General features: G+C 33.2%; 1 protein-coding gene across 2 annotated transcripts in view; it reads right to left on the bottom strand.

Moving 5' to 3' along the window:
- LOC107470056 (uncharacterized) overlaps window positions 1-17260 on the bottom strand; it is a 24024-nt gene extending 6764 nt beyond the window's left edge. For both annotated transcript variants that reach the window (XM_052255141.1, XM_052255142.1), the window contains exons 1-4: window positions 17171-17260; window positions 17017-17072; window positions 14784-14908; window positions 5406-5546 (exon numbers count right to left, since the gene is read on the bottom strand). The gene's annotated coding sequence lies outside the window, so the exon portion shown is untranslated. The remainder of the gene's footprint in view (window positions 1-5405; window positions 5547-14783; window positions 14909-17016; window positions 17073-17170) is intronic.
- Between the last annotated feature and the right edge of the window lie 8616 nt (window positions 17261-25876).

Here is a 25876-nt window from a genome sequence, read left to right as displayed (position 1 = left end):
TATATTTATATATATTATAATTTGCATACACACTAATGAGAGTTAAATCAGCTTAGTGGCATAGAAAGATATTTTCATTGTAAATGAAAAGGGTTCGAACCCACTTCACATATTTTGAGAAATTTTAAACTTCATACGGTGTGATCGGACCGACTTTATCGAATTTGATCGATTTTTTAGGATTTGACCGACTTTTTTGTCGAAGCGATCGATCTGATTCAATTTTAATAACAATGGATAAGATATTTGCAAGTTTATTTTTATATTTTTTTATTTTTAAAAATTTTTAAAAATTTTTTATGTTCACTGAAGTATATTTTTATAATTTTTTACATGAATTTTTATTATTCATTGTTGATATAAATTTTTTTATCATTATTATCGATATATATTTTTTTATAGAACAATATTATTATTTTATTTGACTTTGTGTAATTTTTACCTTGTGTTTTTAAAATTAGTATATATTTTATTTATTATGATCATTTTTTCATATTATAAATGTCAACACATACATTTAAGTTTTTTTCCTAAAAAATTATAGTAAAATAGTTCATTTTAATAGTATGGTATACCAATTTTTTAATAGTAATTTAAATTATCGGTGAAGTGTGGTACATTTTTTTGAGATAATTTATTATTTATCAAAATATAATATTATAATTTTGTAACATTAAATTAATTATACTCATAGTTGGTTATGTCATAAAAATATAATTTAATTAATTTAATTTTTAATATATGTAGATATGAAAATTCCAGAACATCGAAAGTGGATGTACAATAGAAATTTGCCAAATCGAGGAGGATTACGACAGGAATTTGTCAATAGTGTTCGAAATTTTATTGATACAGTTACAAAACAACCTCAATTTGTACTTGAAGGCGGTGTACTTAGATGTCCTTGCAACAAACATAAAAATAAGATTTTCTTAACTCCGGATGAGGTTTCATTAGAATTATATAAATGTGGTTTCATGCCAAGATACTGGTGTTGGGATTCACATGGAGAGAGTCCTTTGCCCTTGAATTTAGATCAAGATAATAATCAAGACGGTGCATGTTCTTCTCCGCATGCTAATGTGCCAATAAGAAATTCGTATGAATCTATGGTGGTTGATGCTGCTGGACCAGAATTTATGAGTCAATTTGAAGAAAACATGGAGAAGTCTCCGAATGCAGAAGCTAAAAAATTTTATGATTTATTACAGTCTGCTCAGCGCCCATTATTTGAGGGATGTATTGATCATTCAGAATTATCAATGGCAGTTAAAATGTTGAGTATAAAAGCTAAAGGGAATGTATCTCAACAAATCTTTGATGATTTCGTGAAAGCTATGAAAGAAGTGATGCCGAAGGATAACTTACTTGTCTCCAATTTTTATGAAGCAAAGAAGCTAGTATCGAAACTTGGCATGGAAAGCAATAAAATTGATTGTTGCATTAATGGTTGTATGCTGTATTACAAGGAGGATGATATACCAAGAAAAGAATGTAAATTTTGTCATTCTCCAAGGTACAAAATAGGTAAAAAGGGTAAACAAGTTCCTTTGAAACGAATGCACTATTTACCACTTATACCTCGTTTAAGAAGACTTTATGCTTCAATGAACACAACATCTCACATGCGATGGCATTTTGATCACGAGTTTAAAGGAGTTCTTGAGCATCCATCGGATTCAAAAGCATGGAAGTATTTTGATAGAAAACATCCACAATTTTCTCAAGAACCACGCAATGTCAGACTAGGATTATGTGCTGATGGATTCACCCCTTTTGGTAAATCTGGTAAACAATATTCATGTTGGCCAATAATTGTCACTCCGTATAACCTGCCTCCTTCTATGTGCATGAAAACTCCTTACATGTTTTTATCCATGATTATCCTGGTCCTCGTAATCCCAAAACTAGGATTGATGTATACCTGCAGCCCTTGATTGATGAGCTAAAACTACTATGAAAAGATGGCGTTTTAACTTATGATATTCATTCCAAGTCAAATTTTGTAATGCGAGCTGCATTGTTGTGGACTATTAATGATTTTCCTGCATATGGAATGTTGTCTGGATGGATGACAGCAGGCAGGCTAGCATGCCCATACTGTATGGAATGAACCAAGACATTCCAATTAAAAAATGGGGGAAAGCCATCATGGTTTGACTGCCACAGACAATTCTTGCCAAATAATCACATGTTTAGAAGAAATAAGGATGCATTCTATAAGAATAGAATTGAGAGATCAGAACCTCCGCCAAGATTGACTGGAAAGCAAATATGGTATATAGTTCAGAATTTTGATAAGATAAGTGATGTTGAGCAACTTGAGATAGAAGGATATGGAAGTACGCATAATTGGACCAAAAGAAGCATATTTTGGGATTTGCCTTATTGGCGTCATAATTTAATCCGTCATAACATTGATGTAATGCATATTGAGAAGAACATATTTGATAATATATTCAATACTGTCATGGACATCAAAGAGAAGACTAAAGATAATGTAAAGGCTAGAATGGATCTGTCATTATACTACAAGCGAAAAAATTTAGAACTGCCAGAACAAAGTGGAGATAAAATTATAAAACCCAAAGCAAACTACACATTTACCCTCCAGCAAAAGAGGGCAATATGTGAATGGGTGAAAGAGTTAAGGATGCCTGATGGGTATGTTTCAAATTTAGGGAGATGTGTTGACATGAAGGAGAGCAAGTTATATGGAATGAAAAGTCATGATTGTCATATATTTATGGAACGTTTACTGTCAATTGCTTTTAGTTCATTGCCAGAGCAGATATGGAAGCCAATAACAGAGTTAAGTCGATTCTTTCGAGATTTGTGCTCAACATCGTTACGAGAAGATGTTCTAAATAAGCTAGAAGAAAATATTCCAATTGTGCTATGCAAGCTAGAACGTATTTTTCCTCCTGGATTTTTTGACTCAATGGAACATCTACCTATCATTTGCCATCTGAAGCATTGCTTGGTGGTCCTGTGCAATATAGATGGATGTATCCTTTTGAGAGGTACCTTATTCACACCTCTATATTTACTCTCAAATTTCTTTTTACTGTTTTATTAGGTCAACTATTTGTTATTTGATTTTTGTTATGAATTTTTTCATGATAGGTTTCTCCATCATCTTAAGAAAAAAGTCAAGAACAAAGCACATGTTGAAGGATCTATCATTGAATCATACCTAATTGAGGAGATTTCTTACTTTTGTGAGTTCTATTTTAACCAAACTAGCATCGACGCAAAGCAAAATGATGAAGGTGATGATTCAATTCAGCAAAATTTGTCTATTTTTAATTTGCCTGGTTGTTTTGCTGGTGAATGCAAAACTCGTTATTTAGATGACAAAGAATTCAGTGCAGCCATGAATCATATACTAATAAACTGTGATGAAATTAAGCCATATATTGAGTGAGTATTTATCTTCCTATATATATTCTTACTATTAATAATATTTCCTTATATTAATAATTTTAATTTATTTGAAATTCATGTACTATAGGATCTTTGTGGATTTCATACGCCAAGATCATATTACTTTAAGTGATGAACAAGTTGATCAATTTATTGAAGCGGAGTTTGCAAAATGGTTTAAAAATTATGTAAGTCAACATGATATGATAGTCTTATTGTACACACAATTTTTGGTAAATGATATATTATATTCTTACTTATTGGTTCTTATTTAATACAGGTTCATAATCCTTTAAATAATGTGACAGATTCGAATATTCATTCCTTGGCATGGGGTCCTTTGAGAATTGTTAAATGTTGGCCTATCTACAAAGTCAATGGCTTCAAGTTTCACACAAGATCTCACTCAAGTGGAAAGTCAACTCAGAATTATGGAATATGTGTCAAAGGCACAGGTTATGGTGAATATGAAAATGATTTCTATAGCCAGCTTAATGAAATTATTCAAATTGAGTATACTGGGCTACCACTAAAAAGAGTTGTACTATTTAAATGTGAATGGTTTGATCCCACAATTGGCAAAGGAACAAAGGTAAACAAAGAGTATGGAATCATACAGATTCGAAAGAATCGACGATATGGTAAATATGATCCGTTTATCATTGCATATAAAGCAATTCAAGTATATTTTGCACCTCATCCAATAAGCAACACCAAAGAAAAAGCAGAATGGTGGTTTGTATTCAAGACTAAAGCAAGAGGTGAGATTGAGATTAAAACAACGGAGGATTTTGCATATCAAGAAGATGGCACAAATCAATTTAACAATCATATCTCAAATGATATTGACATTACTGTTGATTTACTGGAAACCAATAGTACAAGTGATGATGATGATGATGATGATGATGATGATGATGATGCCACTTGGGGATGAAGACGAAGATATGGATGAGGATGAGAACGAAGACGAGGACGATGACGAGAACAATGAGGATGAAGATCAAAATGAATAGTATGAAAAAGTCCACTAAGAAATGTATTTATTTGTATTTTTTTAATTTTTAATATACTACAATTTTATGAAAAAGTATGACTTTTTTATTTTACGTGATTTTTTTATTATATTTTATTTTTACTATTTTTTTTAGAAGATTGGATATAATTTATTGAGAAAGTCTAGGAGTTAGCACTTTTATTAAAATTTCGCCAGCATTTAATCATTAAAGGAAAAATGAGTAATTATCCACCATTAGATGTAATCTCACACCATTAAAAACACTACTGATGGCTAATTGATGGCTACAAATCACAAAATCTGCTGACTCCTAACACTCTTCTAATTTATTTTTAAAATTTTTACCTATGTAATTCTTTGATACACTTTATCTTAAATTTGTTAAAAAATTAAAATTTGAATTATTATAACGTAAATAATTAAAAGAATAAATTAAAAAATAATATGAAGTAACTAAAAAAATCAAAATTAAATATAAGATGGTTTATAAAAATTTGTATGAGAAATTTAATATTAAGTATAATAAAATAAAATAATAAAAAAAAGAAGATAGAGTATATAAAAAAAATAAAAGATAGAGTTTCCAAGTTTAACTAAAAAAAAATCAAACATAATATATAATGATAGAAAAAAAAACTAATATAATCAATTTAGTTCTAAAATTTAGGATTGAATAGGTATATTTGTTAAATTTTTTTTATTTAGTACTGAGTACGTACTACTTGAATTAAAAGAGTTACTGTGAATAATAGATTTATTTACTAGTCTTATATTTTAATGGTTGATTTATAATGATTCAATTAATTATTTTAAGATTGTAATTTATTTCATATTTGATATTATATAAAAATAAATTATTAACTTAATAAAAAATTAAATGATTTTTTTATTTTTTAAAATATTTAAAAATATATTTTAAAAATAAACCAACTAAATTTCATGGTAACCCCACCAAAAGTACCTATTTCGTTGGCGCCAGGCACAAAAAAACTTCCCCCACCAGAAGTTTCAATTCGTGTGCGCCTCTCCTAAGATGATGACACTAAATCCATTTCGCGAGTGCTTTGCGAACAATGGCCTGCGCATTTTTGTAAAGCTTTCTCTGCATGCATATTATGAGAATTAATTTTTTTATTTACTTATTTATATAAAAAAGCATGCATAAATAAGCGCTAACGTACTTATTAATCCAATTTTAAAAAATATGTATAATAATAAATAAGATGTTAATTGGTATGCTGATTATTTCATATTTTAATCAAGAGGTTTTGGAGTTGAAAGGTGCAAACAAAAACGGTACCTTTTTATAAGTTATATATAATTAAGGTTATTTTAAGAAAAAATTTTATTTTAGAATAGTAAAAATTTTGAGACAAATCATAGACTAATTTAAAATATAAATAATATTTTTATACTAAATTTTAAAAGTTTTTAATAAATATTTGAAATCTGATTGAAATTTGATGAACTTTCAAACGGAATTTACAAATGATGCTATTTTTGTCTCAAATTTGTGGGAAAAAATTTTGTCTACTTCGAAGGGTTAGTTATAGTAAAAACATTTAAGACTAATTATAGACAAATTTAGGATAGAATTAACATTTTTCAAAATGTGTCCCAAATCCGTCTGAAGTTATTGCGCATATTCAGATGGAATACGGATGAATTATAGTTTTTGTCCAAAATGTGTTGCTAATCTGTATGAAAATTTTGGCGCCATCTAAAAAAAATTTGGCGCCAAAATTTAGGACAAAATTTAGACAAATTTACGACAGAATATATTATTTCAATATCTCCACTAAAAATTGTTCAACATTTGTCTCAAATTTGTCCGAAATGAAAAAGTCATTCAGACGGAATAAATTTCGTTTGAAATTTTTGTCCGAAAAAGCCCTATTTCTAGTAGTGAGGCGGTGATGGAATGGGAAAGGCCAACAACGGTGACAGAAGTCAGAAGTTTCTTAGGCTTGGCCGGATATTACCGGAGATTTATTGAAGAATTTTTCCGGATTGCACTACCGATGACTAAATTGACAAGAAAGGAGGTGTCGTTTGTGTGGATGTCAGAGTGTGAAAAAAATTTTCAAACTTTGAAGCAGAAGTTAACTTCAGCACCTATTTTAATTTTACCGGAACCACATAAACCATTTGAAGTATATTGTGATGCTTCCTTGAAGGGTTTGGGTTGCGTGTTGTTGCAACACTGGAATGTGGTGGGTTACGCATCGCGTCAGTTGAGACCGCATGAGGTAAATTACCCAACTCATGATTTGGAATTAGCGGCGATTGTGTTTGCATTGAAGATTTGGAGACACCACTTGTACGGAGTGGGGTTTAGCGTCTTTTCTGATCACAAGAGTCTCAAGTACATCTTTGATCAGAAAAAGCTTAATATAAGACAGAAGAGGTGGATAGAGTTGCTTAAGGATTATGATTTTGAACTAAGTTATCATCCTTGAAAGGCGAATGTGGTAGCAGACGCATTGAGTCGGAAATCTTTAACCATAGCTTGGATGAGGATCAAGGAAGAGGAGCTAGTGGATAAGTTTGTAGATCTTAAGCTGGATATTGGTGAAGTTGTCGAAAGAGCTTGTTTGAATCAATTACAGATTTTGAGTACATTTAAAACAGAGATACAAAAGGCTCAGCAAGATGAGCAACAGCTTCAACAATTGTTTCAACTAGTTGGTGATAAGAAGCGTGGAGAATTCACCAAGGATGATGAAGGATTATGGAGGTCTAAGGGGAGGCTTTGCATACCAGATGTCGGGAGTTTGAGACAAGACTTGTTGTCGAAAACTCACAACAGTGGGTTTTCTATTCATCCCGGAAGCAGAATATGTCTTATGACTTGAAGATGTTCTGGTGGCCTGGAATGAAAGGTGATGTAGCTACAATGGTATCCAAGTGTTTGACTTGTTAGAAGGTAAAGACAGAGCATCAGAAACTGTCGGGGATGCTACAACCACTTGAAATTCCTCAGTGAAAGTGGGAAGGAATCACAATGGATTTTGTGACTGGTTTACTGAGGACTAGGTCAGGATTTGACGCAATTTGGGTGATCGTTGATCGCTTAACCAAATTCGCTCATTTTTTGCCTATTCGAGTGAACTGTTCTATAGAGGAGTTGGCGATATTGTACATCAAGGAGATTGTAAGATTGCATGGTGTGCCATCGAGCACAGTATCGGACCGTGATCCCCGATTCACATCAAGATTTTGGAGAGCTTTTCAAAAAACTTTCGGTATGAAGCTGTGTCTTTGTACCGCATATCATCCACAAACGGATGAACAATCGAAAAGAACTATTCAGATGTTGGAAGATATGCTAAGAGCATGTGTCCTGGATCAACCTAGAAGTTGGGACCGTTACATACCATTGGTAAAGTTTGCGTACAACAATAGCTTTCATGCGAGCATTAGAATGGCTCCGTATGAGGCCTTGTATGGACGGAAATGCGAATCTCCACATGGTATGAAACTAGTGAGGTAAGTGTTTTGGGTCCTGATTTGGGAGCAGAGACTACTGAGAACATTAAGAAGATCCGTGCAAGAATTTTGACTGTGCAAAGCTGACAGAAAAGTTATGCGGTTCATTGAAGAAAACTATTGGAATTTGAAGTGGGAGAACACGTGTTTCTAAGGGTTACACCGACAACTGGGGTTGGAAGAACAATTAAGACCAAGAAGTTGAATCCGATGTTCATTGGACCGTTTGAGATTTTGAGTCGGTTCGGGCCGATGGCATATCAAGTAGCTTTGTCACCTCACTTGTCTAACTTGCATGATGTATTCCATGTGTCACAACTTCGTAAGTGCACGTCGGATGCAGCTCATGTTTTAGAGCCTGAGTCGATCGAGTTGAGAAAGAACTTGACATTTCAAGTAACAATAGTGAGAATCGATGACACTAGTGTGAAGAAGCTGCGAGAAAAAGAAGTTCAGCTGGTTAAAGTTGTTTGGGAGCGAGCAGGAGTTAAAGAGCATACTTGGGAATTGGAGTCTGAGATGAGAAAGGATTATCCCGAGCTATTCTCAGGTAATCATTAAATTTTGAGGGCAAAATTTCTTATTTGGTGGGGAGAATGTAAGAACCGAGCTTAATTAATTGTTTAATTAAGTAATTAATATTGCCTAAATTAGGTTCCGAAAAATTAAAGTCAGATTTGATGATTCAAATATGATTTTTGGACTGAGAATGTTTTTTGAGTCAGAAAATATATTTTCTGCGAAAAATCGTAAAAAACCGCAAATTGACAGTTGAGCCAGTTGAACCGGTTCAAGTCTGTCCATTACTGCTCAAGAAAAAGTGAAAACAGTAAAAAAATTAGAAAAATATTAGAAGTCAAAAATCGGATGTTAATTTTAAAAGGTTTGGCCCGACAGGCTAAAAACGTTAACGGATTGGACCGGACCCAAGTTGGGCCCAAACCCAACATATATAAAGTTTCATTTAATGAACCCACTTCAACACAAAACACTTAAAGCACAACACCACCAGCTGATAAGAGAAGAAGGAGAAAAAGCTCCATTGATACTATTCACTTTCATCTTCTCAAGCTCATATATTGAGCTACAGATCTTCAATCGCCGCACCGTTTGCGGCCACGCGTTTCTCGTGAAGAGCTCTACAAAACCCTTCCAAGAAAGTGGTAAGAAAATCACGAATCTCTCTCAATTCTTCTCCAAAATTTTGAATCCTAGGGTTTGTGATTAAGTGAATTTTTGTGATTTTGAGTGTTTAGGTATATTCTAATCCTTGCTTAGCATTGGATTTTATCTTCCAAAGCTGTTGGGAAAGGTAAGAGGTCTTGAACCCTTGTGAAATTTCAATTATGTTGAGCCCTAATTTGATTAGTGATGAATTGTGCATATATAGCTTGATTATTATGAGTTTGGAAGCTACTGGAACTTGTTGGTGTTTTTTGGAGTGGAATTAGAAGCTTGATTGTGGTTGAAAGCTTGAGTTGAACTCAATTTTTTGGTTTTTGGCATATTGGGAATCAGCCAAGGTATGATTTTGGTTTCCTCTATGTAGTATATAATATTCATGGACACTTAGGTTAGTGACTCATAGGATATGTTTGAATTATAATGGTTGATGAATTGTTGAATGTTAATGTATGATGTTATGATGGGTTGATGAATTTTGAGTTTAATTATGATCATTGATAATGATATGTTGATGATGAATGATTGTGTGGATTTGAAAAGTCGTTTGGTATGATAGATGCGATGTTGAGGTTGATGAAATGGTAATGTGGATGGTAAATTTAAAGGTGGATTGATCATAAGCGTTATGTATTTGATGTCGAGGTTGAGAATCATGAAATGTGAAGGAAAATGTTGTGAGATTGGCGTAATATGACACAAAGGGTAGATTTTGATGAAAAATGGAGTTTGGAATGGTTTGGTATGGTTTGGGCCGTGTTTTACAACAAATTGTGGGATTTGGAAAAAAATTGGCTTTTGGTGAACTTTGTCTGATCATAACTTTTGCCTCGGTTTTCAAAATTTGTTAAATTTGGTTTAGAATTAAAGTTTATTAGAAACTCTTCAATTTGATATAAAGTTTGTAAAATTTGGATTTTTGTAGAGAAAGTTATGATCATTCAAAGTTTGGTGTTGAAAATCTAAAATTCTGCAAAATTGCAGAATTTTGTGATTTCTGGTATGTGCGCACGCATAGCCTTGTGCGCACGCACACCCTTGCGAAATTTTCAACCTGTGCGCACGCACAAACTTGTGCGTATGCACACGCAGAGGTAGGCAATCTATTTAGAGCGCTAGCACAGCTTGTGCGCGCACATATCCAATGAAAGTTTACAACCTGTGTGCACGCACAGCCCGGTGCGCACGCACACGTTGGGAAGCGCAATCTGTAAAGGACGCTAGCACAGCCTGTGCGAGCGAACAGAATTGCAAAATTTGGTACCTGTGCGTACACACACCTCTATGCATACGCACAAGTTTTAAAAATCTCTGGGCGTGCGCACGCATACTCCTATGCGTACGCACACGCCCTGTTTCTCAAACTTAAATTTTGTTTTCAACTATTTTACCTTCCCAACAAGATTGTAAGCTTCCGTGACACTATTTTAAGACTTTTGGGCTTAGTTTTTAGTATGAGAACATGGAAAATATCCTAAGAGTTTTAGTTGATATTATTATGAAATTAGAAAAAGGAGGCTTAGATTTCGGATGTATTGAGGATGGTTTGATAGCGTGCGAAGTTAGATTGGTATATGAAATGAGAACTGAGGAACTGTTGAGTTTGAAATGGAAATGTTGATGTGAAAGTGGTTGAGATGAGTCGAGGACTCGAATGTGCAATGATGAATCATTGGTGTATTGAAAATGTTTTCTAAAAGAACCACTGAACTACTATTTTATTTTGAGATTGATGAGACGTTATACGCTCAGTAGGGACGGTTGTTAATCCCTCCTGTCGAGGTAGCAGCGGCGTAAGGACGGTGGTTAATCCCGCTTACGTTGAGATGTGAGGTCTGAGCCAAGAGTATCCCGCTCGCATCCCTTCAGATCAATAGAGTGTGCAGGCACAAAATTCTAGACGGTGATCCGAACACTATATCTCGGGGGTTCCCAATGATGATTCGAATGGCAACATCTTCATGGAGGTGTGTCGAGTTGGCAGTTGAACCGACAATGTGATACCATAGCTAGTAGGACATACATTCATCATCTGCATTTTCTATCTATTTGTTTGCTTTACCGACTTGTAATTACTTGCCTAATTGTATAGCATGCCTAATTGCTTACTTGAACTACTAGTCTTATATGCTTCTACTTGTGTTTTACTTGCATTGTAATTAATTGTGATTTCTAACAGGATTGAAGAGGTTTGGAAGGAGGTGGTAATAGAATCGCATGGAGGATAGATTGGTGAAGGCCGTGGAACAACGGTGTTTGGTTAGAATATAAATCCCAAAGATAGATAACCCTTTTTATTTATGTTAAGATTTATACATATATTCTTTATTGTTTTAGTATGCCTTAAGATTGAAATCTTGTGATGGATATGAAGTCCAGGATTACCTTTGGCGTCTCGAAGTCTTATATCTTACATCGGTGGGCACTGTTACCATACTGAGAATTTCCTACTATATTTCTATTGTGTTTTTCAAATACAGGTCGCAACCCACCTCGGTGAGTTGCTTGATGGTGATAGAAGCGGAAGATCCTGTTATTCTTGGAGTCTTTTTGATTTATTTTCTGTATATATATATATATATATATCTCACTTTTGTATTTTACTTTTGCCTAGAGGCTTGTAATTGAGAGGAAAACTTGTATAAGCTGTTTTAAGCTTCGAATTCTATTTTGTCTGTATATATGGTTAGCTGGCTTAAACTCCGCCAGCCATGGCTAGACTCCTTATGATATTACACTATGATATTTTATTATATTATATATGTTTCATGTGCTGTAAGTTAGAAGTTTCGTTAGTACGTTTTGCGCTTTTTAAACTCTGTTTTGAGCTATATGCTTCTAGATTATATTATTTCTTTTATATGTCATACGTATGAGCTTAGAACCATAATTATCAAAATCGGACCGAACCAACCGGTTCAACCAAAAAACTGATGAACTGATAGTCTGGCCAATTCGGTTAGTTAGTTGAACCGAACATGCAGTTGAACCGATCAACAGTAGTCAAACTCGTTGAAAACCGACCGATTCGAGCACGGAGTGATGAGTATGCAGACCCTAGCCCTTGCCGTTATGCCATCAAGCATCTTCATACTTCTTATGACAAAAATTAAATATATAATAATCATAAATATCTTTTTTTATCCTTTTAAACATGAATTGACATGGATACCAAACAAATAACAATACCTAATATACAAACATATTGATATATTGATATTGATTGTGTTATCTTTTTGTTTTCTCTCGTTCATTTAAATTGAGAAAATATTTTATACTAACGACTAATTTATTATCTATTTTTGCACCATAAATATTATTTAAGAATTGATATTTCATTAATGATTAATATATTTTTTGAAAACATGCATTTAATTTTTTATTTTTTTATTTTTATAATTTTATATTTTTATTTAATTATGACCGGGTTAATCGGATAAATTAATCACCCACCGATTGAACCAATGACCCGGTGACCCAGTCATATGACCAAATCAATTACCGGTTTGGTTCTGATAACTATGCTTAGAATTATCGTAACCTTTGATTAACCTTTGCTTTACGATGCGAGATAAAGCTTTAGACTAATTAGGGTGTTTCATATTGCATTTTTGTTTATACGATATTGTTGTATTAGTTTAGTTATTATTTCCCTCGTCATTAATATTATATTTTTGTAAAGAGGGATAGGAGTCATGATTAGTTATTTGTATAAAAAACTCGTTATTATGTCTATATATTGTGATTGGTTTGTCTGTATGCAAGGTTGTCAAACTCGCGAATCTAAGTAAACTCGGGAATTGACCTAGACTCGACTCGCGATTTAACTCGTAGACTCAGACGAGTTTATTAGCTATGAATTCTTTAAAATTTTATATATATTTAATCAAATTTAGACATTTAAAATTAACAATTTCAACATTAAAATACAAAATATACTAAAATAGTAGAACAAATTATAATTGGTAATTTAGAATACACATTTAAATATAACAAATCAACAATTAAATATTCTAATAAACTAAATCTAAAATCCTTCGACATCTTCGTCTTCTATGACAAACACTCAAATTACTAAATCAACAATATCAAATACTAAAATTAATAAATCCTATTCAAGTAATCTGTAAAATCAAGTGCAATAAAATTAAAGCAATACAAAGTGATTAGAAAAGCTTGTAAAATTTATATGCCTAAATCCCAATCTTTCTGAAAAAACTTAAAGCAATAAAATTACTAAATAATCAAATTACTAAATTTTAGTCTACAAGACTACAATCATGAACCAATGATAATACAGAGTGATTAAAAAGATTGTAATATCTAAATGGCTGAATTCTAATCTATAAAAATTTTAAATAATATTTAAAAAAAATACTTGAATACAGCAATTCAGATGAGGAGAACAAAGTCCAGGCAACCAATTACAATTGAGAACAATGATAGCGTGAAACAGAGAGAGCAAAGACGTCATGTAGAGCAGAGATGGACGGCTTGGTGGCACGAAGCAAAGTAGAGAGCTAGAAAGTTAAAAACTTGAGAGTTTAGATGACGGCGTGACGAACTGAGGAACAGTGGTAGCGCGGTAGAGTTGCGGACGATACAAGCACAAAGCAAAGAAGAGCAAAAGAGCAATAGAGACCAAGGATGATGGCGTGAAGAAGGGCAGAGGTAGGAGAAATAGGCGAACGATGGAGAACAACAATGAACAGCGGCAGCACAATGAACGGCGGCATCGCGACAAAAGGCGGCAGCGTGACACAATGAGAGAGTGAGAGTTGGGACTCGAGTGAAAAATGGTGCAATGAATGAGCGAGTCTGTGTTTTGAAACCCTATAAGGAAAATGTTTTTTATTGGGCCATTTTGGGCCAAGAACATTGGGCACAAAGCAAACTCGCTAACTCGGCCATGGAATCGCGAGTTTGACCGAGTTTGACCGAGTCTAGTCGAGTCTACCCGAGTTTACTCAAGATCGAGTTTATATCCGAGTCAACTCGATTCCACTACCTAAACTCGTAAACTCGTACGAGTTACGAGTTTACGAGTTACGAGTTACGAGTTTACGAGTTAACTCGCGAGTTTGACAACAATGTCTGTATGTATGTAAGTTTTCAAGACATAGTATTTCTGGTTTTTCAATAAAAAGTTGATATAGTTCCAAGTTAAAAGGCTCCTATTTTATTATAAAAATATATGGATGTTGTCATAATATCCTCGCTGTCAGAGTGGCGTAACCGGAAGTGTGATAGTTTGGTAGTAAGGGTGTTACAAGTAGTAATTTAAAACCTAATTTAATCTCTTAAAATTACTTTGAGGATTCTATTTATTCATCAATTTGCTAATTGGTTTTCAAATAAGGTAATATTCTGCTTAATTTTGTTTTATTCATAAAAATTAGATTCAATATCTTAAAATTCAAATTGAATCATATAAAATTCTTGTTGTTTTATAACTACTAAAACTTTAAATTTTGAAATTTTGAAGATAAAAATGATTTAATAATTATAAAATTAGATAAAAATCCTAATTTAATGCAAACTCAATTTATCAAAACTTGATTTAATTATATTTAATAAAATAATTTCTGAAATTAAAGTTTTTAACAAATAAATTAAATTGGAATTGGCTTATAATAAAATTTCCAAAAGCTCTGGTCTTACAATTTACCTTACTTCCTCGTAGAACTTCTTCTCCCAAGTCAGGAGTTGTTGCAACATGGAGGAATGGGCGATTCTCTGCGGAAGTCAGCTAGCTTGTAGGTTGTGCAGTGCATCTTTTCATCCAGAAGACAGCTTAATCACCACCACACAAAAAAAAAAAAACAATCGTCAAATAACATATATTAGATAACTCAGAGAAATAGTTCAATTAATTGTACTACTCAAATGAAACATGGTTACCAAGTTACAGCACATATAATTTTAATTAGAAGAAAAACATAAAAAAGCTATAAAACTTCATTATAAGCCATCATGCACCACCACATCAACAAAGAAACTCTATTAGTAGACTCAGGTGACTATTCTCTATACATAGCAGAATATAGGATTTAGAGTATATGGAATAAAACCAATTTCAAACACAGAAGACGCTGGGAAGTAAGGGATAATAGGATTTATAGGCGTAAGGGAAAAGAACCAGTTTCTACTCCAATATAGATGAAAGATGAAGATGCATGACTCTATAATAATATAGAATCAAGGAGTCTTAAAATTTTAAAAATCTACACATAAAATTACCAAAAGGAAAACTCTAGGGGGCCAGCAGTTTTATTGAATTTTGGCCAGCATGTAACCAGCAGAGAAATGTGAGCCATTGGATGAAATCTAACACCAATCTCACACCATCAAATTATCATTGATGGCTAGTTGATGGCTAACAATCACAAAAATTGCTAGCCCCCTAACATTGCTCTTACCAAAATTAAAAAAAAAAAAAGAAAACAAAATTTGTATTTATAAAATAAATACTCAAAAAAAAAACAAAAAAAAACAGAGAATGAGAGAAATAACAAAATAAAAAATTGTAAAAAAACACATCAAGACTTTCCAAAATACAAATTACAAACACTAACAGCTGAAATTGCACCCTATAAAAACATTAACTTGTTTCTAATGAATGGCATGTAGATCTTAAAAATTAATAGTTATTAAACTACTTATCTGTTAACAAAATTTATATGAAGAGCCATGTCTAGTTTGACACTGCGTACAAAGATATCATAGAAATAAATAATCATTCACTGAAAATTAGTTAAAAAATAAATAAAGAAAAGTAAAACAAAACAAAATTGAAAAGAATAAGATCATCATTGGATATGAATTGTTACTTAGTTTCTTTAAAAGAAATTGAAACAAACAATTAGAACTCCGATAAATGCATATTTCAAAATATAAAGACCTACAACAGGCACCATACTGAAGAACTCTTTCTTCCATACTCTCTTTTCTAACAAACAAAACTAAATGTGGCAAATCCTAACCACACAAAAACAATAAAATCGTATCTAAAATCAATCATACTTATAAAAATATCATTTTTTTTTTGAGAAATTATACTTTGATGATGATTTTCTTCCCAAGATAAATTTCTTGAACCATTTTCCAAGACTTTTTCATTTTTCTGTCACAATAAACATTAATATTTTACAAAACATAAAGCAAGCATCAAAATGGGCAAAAAGCTAAGAAGCACATATAACTCAGCCTCAGTCACATGAAAAGTAGCGGTGCTTAAACTATTCCAAATTATAAAACACAAAATAATAAGATAAAAAAATCTAATTACCATAAACCATCAAATATGAAAAAAAGAAACAAATTACAAATCGCCATTTGCCATTTTGATATCTAATTTTCAGAATAGGAATTCAATCCTGGAAAGCATTATCATTTGTAACAATGTATAGTTTAAGATTATTTAATTTAAGAAAAATATATAGCAGTAGAAATAATTTAAGAAATAACAACAGAGAATTAATTAATTGCCATGTTGTGTGGCAAAAAGTTTTTTAGGTGAAAAATATTCAGTGAAAAGAGAATAGCATATCGGCAATCAAATGAAAATGAAGAAAGCACTCAGTGGCCTCTTTAGTTTCTTAGGGTCTTAGACACATTTTTCCTTTCCGATTTTTCTGTCACCTTTGGCGACGGCCATTCCTTTCTTATTTACGACAAGCCTGACAATACAACACAAAAATCACGAAATAGCACACAGAACAACTAAATCCAAATATCTAACACGTTAAAATTCAGATCAACCCGTTATCTTGACAGCTTTTGATCCCAGATATGGAGAACCCTAAACCCTAATTATTTTGTCTAATTCACACTAAAACACGAGTCAGATCAAAAAAGAAAATAGAGTAACCGGCAAAGAAATAAAAAATAATGATACTTACTCGGCATCGCCTCTGTTGAATTCGCCTTTCCATTTTACACCTTTTGATGATGGGAGCTGCAATTAATGCAACCAAGTTAGTTCTCTTAACATAAAATCGAATGAAACAACAAACATTTAGAAAAAAATGGCGGCGGTTGACAATAAATATGAACCAGAAGCTGAAAAGCGGGGTTGAGAATCTAGGTTTCGGAGAGAGACCGAAAGAGAGAGAATATAGTCCGAAAAGAGAAAGAGAGCAGACTATCATTGAGAGAATAGCCGGACTTCAAGAGAAACACGAACTGAAAGGAGAAAAACAAGGACTTCTATAATAACTATCCAAACTCAAAATAACTTATTTAAAAGTTATTATTAATAAAAGTCTTTATATTTTAAGCTCCTTTTTCAAAAGAACTTATTTAAAAAATTTAGCTAAACTGGCCCTAAGTGCAAAGATAAGATGGAAATAAATAATCATTCATTGAAAATCAGTCAAATAAAAAAAAACAAAATAAAAAAAAGAAAACTCAATAAAGCAATTATCTCAATGAAATCAAACTTTCTAAAGCAACTGGTAAAAAATGATTAGAAATAAATATGTGCTTTCAATTATCATCAAAATAATATAAAATTTAAAGGCTTATTTAATGCCATTAATCTTTTAAAAACAACTAACATTTAAAAAAAATTTTCGAATCAAATTAAAGATTTATTCTAAATTAAACAAATAAATAAATGTAAAAGAGAGAAAGAAATGTTATTTTCAAAAAATAAATATCTGCATCATTATATTATTGCTATAGCATTACATAATATTTTATTTTAGAGTAGAAGTAAGATTATGACTCATTTCATATCTACAATTCTATTTATCTAACTCGCATTGATCTTACTCTCATCAAAGACTCCAATAATCCTCTCTTATACAAATAGTTTATTAAATCAATTGAAAACACAAAAAGTTTTAGATTGTTAAATAAGCAAAAAGAAAGATTATTTATCTTAACTTCTTTGCAGAATTTTTTTTCCCAAGCCAATAACTGCTCTAACATGGAATAAGGGAAAATTCTATAAGAAAGTCAATGAGCTTATAGGTTGTGTGATAAACCTCAATTTTGTGGTTTATCTTGTGTTGAATTTTGAAAATTTTATCAACTTTTCTCACATTTATTCAATGAAATAGCATGGTTTTGTGAATTCCTCTTAATTTGTGCTTAAGAGTAAAAACATGCTTTTTAGGCTTAAATCGCTAATTTTAATTCACTTTAATTTCATTAGATGTCGTGATATGTTTGTTAAGTGATTTCAGGATTAAAAGGCAAAGATTGGGTTGAAGAAATGAAGAAAAAGCATGCAAAAATGGAGAATTCATGAAGAAATGAGGATTTGCTAAACAGAAGGCCATGCACACGTGCCACCCACGCGTACGCGTGAAAAGGAGATTCGCCCAGTGATGCACACGTGTCACCCACGCACACTCGTGAAGAGAAATTTTGCCAGTGACGCGTATGTGTGACCCATGCGTATGCGTGACAAGCTGCATGTGACTTCACTAAAGGTAAAATATTGGGGCGATTTCTGAGCTCAAGGAGGCCCAAATCCAACTCATTTTTGATGATTTTGAACCCAAGGATTGCAAGAGAATGGGGGAATAGTCATAGGATAGTATTCATCATATTGTAGGTTAGAATTCTAGAGAGAGAAGCTCTCCCTTCTCTCTAGAATTTAGGGTAGTTTAGGTTAAATTTCCTTAGATCCAACTTTCAATTCTTGTTTTTATTTCAATTCTCCTTATATTCTATTATCTCAATCTTCTTAGATTTTCTTATTAATTTTCTTATTTTGCTCTCTTTTATGTTTATGAACCTTGTTGGATTTCTATTTTCTTTTAATACAATTTTATGTTTCCATGTCTTTTTATGTTTATCTTAGTTGCTATTGTTGATTTCTTGCTAGTGTTAGTTATGGGTTTCTTTAATTCTCGCATTTTGTGATGTTTACTTTTATTGTACTCTAGGTGTTTGATAAAATATTCTCACTAGTTTTAGAGTAGTTTTCTTTACTCTTGGCCTAGGCTAAGGGAATTAAGTGACCTTGAATCATTGGGTCTCATTGAATTGGTGATTTGAGAACCCTATGTGATCAATTTGATAACCATTAACACTAGCCTATTACTAAGTCAATTAGTAGCTAGGTTAGGACTTATGGATTGATGTTGATCAACCCTATTTGACGTACTTCAAGAATTGAAGTAGACATTATACGTACTTCAAGCATAGAGGTAGACTTAATGGGTTTCATCCCTCATAATTGTCAATATATAATTTGTGAACAAGGATGGTGATCTCAATTCCCATGCCTTAGCCAAGAGTTCTTTCCTTTCTTTTATTAGTTCTTGTCATTTATTTTCTTGTCAATTACCAAATCAAACCCCCTTGTTCCTTCATAGCCAATCATTGATCACTTCATTGCAATTCCTTGTGAGACGACCCAAGGTTTAAATACTTCAGTTAATTTTCATTGGGATTTGTACTTGTGACAACTAAACATTGAAATTTGATTTGAAGATCGATTATTGGTTTGGACTATGCTCACAACGAAATTATTTTGATAAATTCCAAATCGGTATAAACATCTAGTTTTTTGTGCCGTTGCCGAGGAATCTGATGCGCCACGTGGTATATTTTGTGTGTAATTGATGAGTGAATAATTTATACGCTTTTTGGCATTGTTTTTAGGTAGTTTTTAGTATGATCTAGCTACTTTTTAGTATATTTTTATTAGTTTTTAAGCAAAATTCACATTTCTGGACTTTACTATGAGTTTGTATGTTTTTCTGTGATTTCAGGTATTTTTTGGCTGAAATTGTGGGACCTGAGCAAAAATCTGATTCAGAGACTGAAAAAGGACTGTAGATGTTGTTGGATTCTGACCTGCCTGCACTCGAAATAGAGTTTCTGGAGCTACAGAAGTCCAATTGGCGCGTTCTCAATTGCGTTGGAAAGTAGATATCCTGAGCTTTCCAGCAATATATAATAGTCCATACTTTGCCCGAGTTTTGATTATGAAAACTGGCGTTCAAACGCCAACTTCCTATCCTATTCTGGCGTTAAACGCCAAAAACAGGATAAAAGCTAGAGTTAAACACCCAAACTGGCATAAAAGCTGGCGTTTAACTCCAAGAAAAGTCTCTACACATGAAAACTTCAATGCTTATCCCAAGCACACACCAAGTGGGCCCGAAAGTAGATTTCTGCATCATTTACTTATTTCTGTAATCCTAGTAACTAGTTTAGTATAAATAGGAATTTTTACTATTGTACTGACATCTTTGGATCATATTTTGATCTTTTGATCACTTTTGGGAGGCTGGCCATTCGGCCATGCCTAAACCTTGTTGTTATGTATTTCCAACGGTGGAGTTTCTACACACCATAGATTAAGGGGTGGAGCTCTGCTGTTCCTCGAGTATTAATGCAAATTACTATTGTTCTTCTATTCAATACAAGCTTATCCTTATTCTAAGATATTCATTTGCACACAAGAACATGATGAATGTGATGATCAAGTGACACTCATCACCATTCTAACTTATGAACGCGTGCCTGACAAACACTCCCGTTCTACATGAAAACAAGCTTGAATGCATATCTCTTGGGTCTCTAATCAACGATTCACATCGTTTCCCCTCTGACAATGGGGCATCTAAATCTGAGATTAGAACCTTCGTGGTATAAACTAGAAACATTTGGCAGCATTCCTGAGATTCGGAAAGTCTAAACCTTGTATGTGGTATTCCGAGTAGGATCTGGGAAGGGATGACTGTGACGAGCTTCAAACTCGCGACTGTGGGGCACAGTGACTGTGTGCAAAAGGATCATTGGATCTTATTCTGACACGATCGAGAACCGATAGCTGATTAGCCATGCGGTAGCTATGCCTGGTATTTTTCATCCGAGACAAGAAATTCGACAGTTGATTAGCCGTACAGAAACCGTAGAGGACCATTTTCACTGAGAGGACGAGAGGTAGCCATTGACAATGGTGATCCCCAACATACAGCTTGCCATGGAAAGGAGTATGAATGATTGAATGAAGACAGTAGGAAAGCAGATATTCAGAAGGAATAACGCATCTCTATACGCTTATCTGAAATTCCCACCAATGAATTACATAAGTATCTCTATCTTTATTTTATGTTTATTTATCTTTTAATTATCAAAACTCCATAACCATTTGAATCCACCTGACTGAGATTTACAAGACGACCATACCTTGCTTCAAGCCGATAATCTCTGTGGGATCAACCCTTACTCACGTAAGGTATTACTTGGACGACCCAGTGCACTTGCTGGTCAGCTACACGAAGTTGTGTATCACAATTTCCTGTACCAAGTTTTTGGCGCCGTTGCCGTGGATTATTCGAGTTTGGACAACTGACGGTTCATCTTGTTACTCATATGAGGTAACTTTCTTTTCGTTTTATTTTCAAAAAAATCTTTCAAAACTTTCCTTCTGTTTTCGAAAAATTGTTCAAAATTTTTAAGAATGAATTCTAGAGTTTCAGATGATACTTTCATCATCACAAGAGCCTTTTTGATTCCCATCAATTTGGCTGTTGTATGTGATGTCTTGCTGAAGCTTGGCTAGCCGTGTCTAATCCTTTTAGACTGAAACTTTAGGCTAACATTGCATGCTTCCTGGAATTCCTATTGAAATTTTTTTTGAATTTTTTATTTTCTTTTCCATAAATAATTCTCGAAAATTTTTTTTAATAAAATCATAAAAACCAAAAAAAATATTTTGTGTTTCTTGTTTGAGTCTAGTGTCAATTTTTAAGTTTGGTGTCAATTGCACATTTTAATTTTTCTAAAAAAATTTCGAAAATTCATACATTGCATTCTTCATGATATTCAAGTTGTTCTTAATTAGTCTCCTTGTTTGATCTTCATATTTTCTTGTTTTGTGTCTTTTGTTGTTTTTCATATGCATTTGTGAATTCATAGTGTCTAAACATGAAAAATCTCTAAGTTCGGTGTCTTGCATGTTTTTCTTTTCTTGAAAATATTTTCAAAAATAAGTTCTTGATGTTCATCATGATCTTCAAAGTGTTATTGGTGTTCATCTTGACATTCATAGTGTTCTTGCATGCATCATTTGTTTTAATCCAAAATTTTTATGTGTTGAGTCATTTTGTGGTTTTTCTCTTTCCTCATTAAATTCAAAAAAATCAAAAAAATATATTTTCCTTATTTCACTCATAAATTCCGAAATTTTGGGTTGACTTAGTCAAAAAATTTTAAAACTTAGTTGTTTCTTGTTAGTCAAGTCAAAATTTCAATTTAAAAAGTCTATCTTTTCAAATCTTTTTCAAAAATCAAATCTTTTTCATTTTTCTTCTTAATATTTTCAAAAATCTTAAAAATTGATTTTTAAAATCTTTTTCTTATTTTTATTTCATATTTTCGAAAACCTTGCTAACAATTAAGGATTTGATTCAAAAAAAAAATTTTAAGTTTGTTACTTTCTTGTTAAGAAAGGTTCAATCTTTAAATTCTAGAATCATATTTTTTAGTTTCTTGTTAGTCAAGTCATCAATTTTAATTTTAAAAATCAAATCTTTTTAATCTCTTTTTCAATCATATCTTTTTAAACATATCTTTTTCAATCAAATCTTTTTAAAATCATATCTTTTTCAAATTTTAATTTCAAAATCTTTTTTTAACTTCTTATCTTTTCAAAACTTACTATTTCTTATCTTTTTCAAAACCATCTAACTACTTTTTCAATTCTCAATTTTCAAAAACCACTAATAACTTTTTTGAAAATCTTTTTAATTAACTAATTGTTTTAAATTCTAATTTTATTTTATTTCTTTTTTTATTTTATTTGATTTTCGAATTTCTTTTTTCTCTCATCTCTTTCCATTTATTTATTTATTTACTAACACTTCTCTCCTTCTTAAAATTCGAACCCTCTCTCCCTCTCTGTGTTCAAATTCTCTTTATTTTCTCTCTACCATATTCTTCTCTTCTTCTCTTCTTCTACTCACATAAAGGAATCTCTATACTGTGACATAGATGACTCTTCTTCTTTTCTGTTCTCTTCTTTTTCATATGAGCAGGAGCAAGGACAAGAATATTCTTGTTGAAGTTGACCCTGAACTTGAAAGGACTCTGAAGAAGAAGCTAAGAGAAGGTAAAGCACAATAATCCAGAGAAAACCTTACAGAGAATCTCGAAAAAGAAGTAATGGCTGAACCCAACAATAATAACAATGCAAGGAAGGTGCTTGGTGATTTTACTACACCAACTTCCAACTTCCATGGAAGAAGCATCTCAATCCCGGCCATTGGAGCAAACAACTTTGAGCTTAAGCCTCAATTAGTTTTTCTGATGTAACAGAATTGCAAGTTCTATAGACTTCCATTAGAAGATCCTTTTCAGTTCTTAACTAAATTCTTATAGATCTGTGATACTGTTAAGACCAATGGAGTTGATCCCGAGGTCTATAAGCTTATGCTTTTCCCTTTTGCTGTAAGAGATAGAGCTAGAATATGGTTGGACTCTCAACCTAGAGATAGCCTGAACTCTTGAGATAAGCTGGTCACGGCTTTCTTAGCCAAATTCTTTCCTCTTCAAAAGTTGAGCAAGCTTAGTGTGGATATTCAAACCTTCAGGCAGAAAGAAGGTGAATCCCTCTATGAAGCTTGGGAAAGATACAAGCAACTGAACAAAAAGTGTCCTTCTGACATGCTCTCATAATGGACCATCCTGGATATATTTTATGATGGCTTGTCTGAATTGTCTAAGATGTCATTAGACCAATCTGTAGGTGGATCTATTCACCTAAAGAAAATGCCTGGAAAAGCTTAGGAACTCATTGAAATGGTTGCAAATAACCAGTTTATGTACACCTCTGAAAAAAATCCTGTGAATAATGGGATGCCTGAGAAGAAGGAAGTTCTTGAAATTGATGCTCTGAATGCCATATTGACTCAGAATAAAATGTTGACTCAGAAAGTCAATATGATTTATTAGAGTCTGAATGGATTACAAACTGCATCCAACAGTATTAAAGAAGCATCTTCTGAAGAAGAAGCTTATGATCTTGAGAACCTTGCAATGACAGAGGTGAATTACATGGGTGAAGCCTATGGAAACACCTATAATCCGTCATGGAGAAATCATCTAAATTTCTCATGGAAGGAACAACAAAAGCCTCAACAAGGCTTTAATAATAATAATGGTGGAAGAAACAGGTTTAGCAATGGCAAGCCTTTTCCATCATTCTCTCAGCAACAGACAGAGAATTCTGAGCAGAATCCATCTAACTTAGCAAATATAGTCTCTGATCTATCTAAGGCCACTCTCAATTTCATGAATGAAACAAGGTCCTCCATCATAAACTTGGAGGTACAAATGGGTCAGTTGAGTAAAAGGGTTACTGAAACTCCTCCTAGCACTCTCCCAAGCAATACAGAAGAGAATCCCAAAAGAGAGTGCAAGGCCATAACTATGACCAACATGGCCAAACCTGGAGAGAGTGAAAAGGCAGTGATTCCCAGTGAGGAAGACCTCAGGGAACGTCAACTGGCCATTACGAAGTACCCCAATGAGGAACCACAGGAATCTGAGGCTCATATAGAGACCATAGAGATTCCATTGAACTTCCTTTTACCATTCATGAGCTCTGATGACTATTCATCTTCTGAAAAAGATGAAGACATTGCTGAAGGGCAAGTTGCCCAATATTTAGGAACAATCATGAAGCTGAATGCCAAGCTATTTGGTAATGAGTCTTGGGAGGATGAACCTCCATTGCTCATTAATGAACTGAATACCTGGATTCATCAAACTTTACCTCAAAAGATACAGGATCCTGGTAAATTTTTAATATCTTGTACCATAGGCACCATGACCTTTGAGAAGGCTCTGTGTGACCTAGAGTCAGGTATTAACCTCATGCCACTCTCTGTAATAGAGAAACTAGGAATCTTTGAGGTACAAGCTGCAAGAATCTCACTAGAGATGGCAGACAAATCAATGAAACAAGCTTATGGACTAGTAGAGGACGTGCTAGTGAAGGTTGAAGGCCTTTACATCCCTGCTGATTTTATAATCCTAGACACTGGAAAGGATGAAGATGAATCCATCATCCTTGCAGACCTTTCCTAGCCACAACAAAAGCTGTGATTAATGTTGACAGAGGAGAGTTAGTCCTTCAATTAAATGAGGACTACCTTGTATTCAAGACTCAAGGTTCTCCTTCTGTACACATGGAGAAGAAGCATGAAAAGCTTCTCCCAATACAGAGTCAAACAAAGCCCCCACATTCAAACTCTAAGTTTGGTATTGGGAGGCCACAACCAAACTATAAGTTTGGTGTTGAGAGGCCACAATCATGCTCTGATTATCTGTGAGACTCCATGAGGGCCCACTGTCAAGCTATTGACATTAAAGAAGCACTTATTGGGAGGCAACCCGATTTTTATTTATCTATGTTAAATTTCCATTTTCCATTATTATTTTATGTTTTCTTTAGGTTGATGATCATGTGGAGTCACAAAAACAACTGCAACAATTAAAGCAAATTCAAAAATAGCATTAAAAATAGCACACTCTGGAGGAAAAATTTACTGGCGTTTAAACGCCAGTAAGGGTAGCAGGATGGGCGTTCAACGCCCAGTCTGGCACCATTCTGGGCGTTTAACGCCAGAAATGGGCACCAGACTGGCGTTTAACGCCAGAAATAGGCTACAACTTGGTGTTAAACGCCAGGAAAGGTATAAAAGCTGGCATTTAACGCCAAAAACAAGCTACAGCTTGGCGTTTAATGCCAGAATTGCACTCTAACAGCGTTTTGCACACCTAAATGGA

Source organism: Arachis duranensis, chromosome 10, assembly GCF_000817695.3.
Source record: "Arachis duranensis cultivar V14167 chromosome 10, aradu.V14167.gnm2.J7QH, whole genome shotgun sequence".
NCBI lineage: Eukaryota > Viridiplantae > Streptophyta > Magnoliopsida > Fabales > Fabaceae > Arachis > Arachis duranensis.
This window is presented reverse-complemented; position numbering and strand designations above follow the sequence as displayed.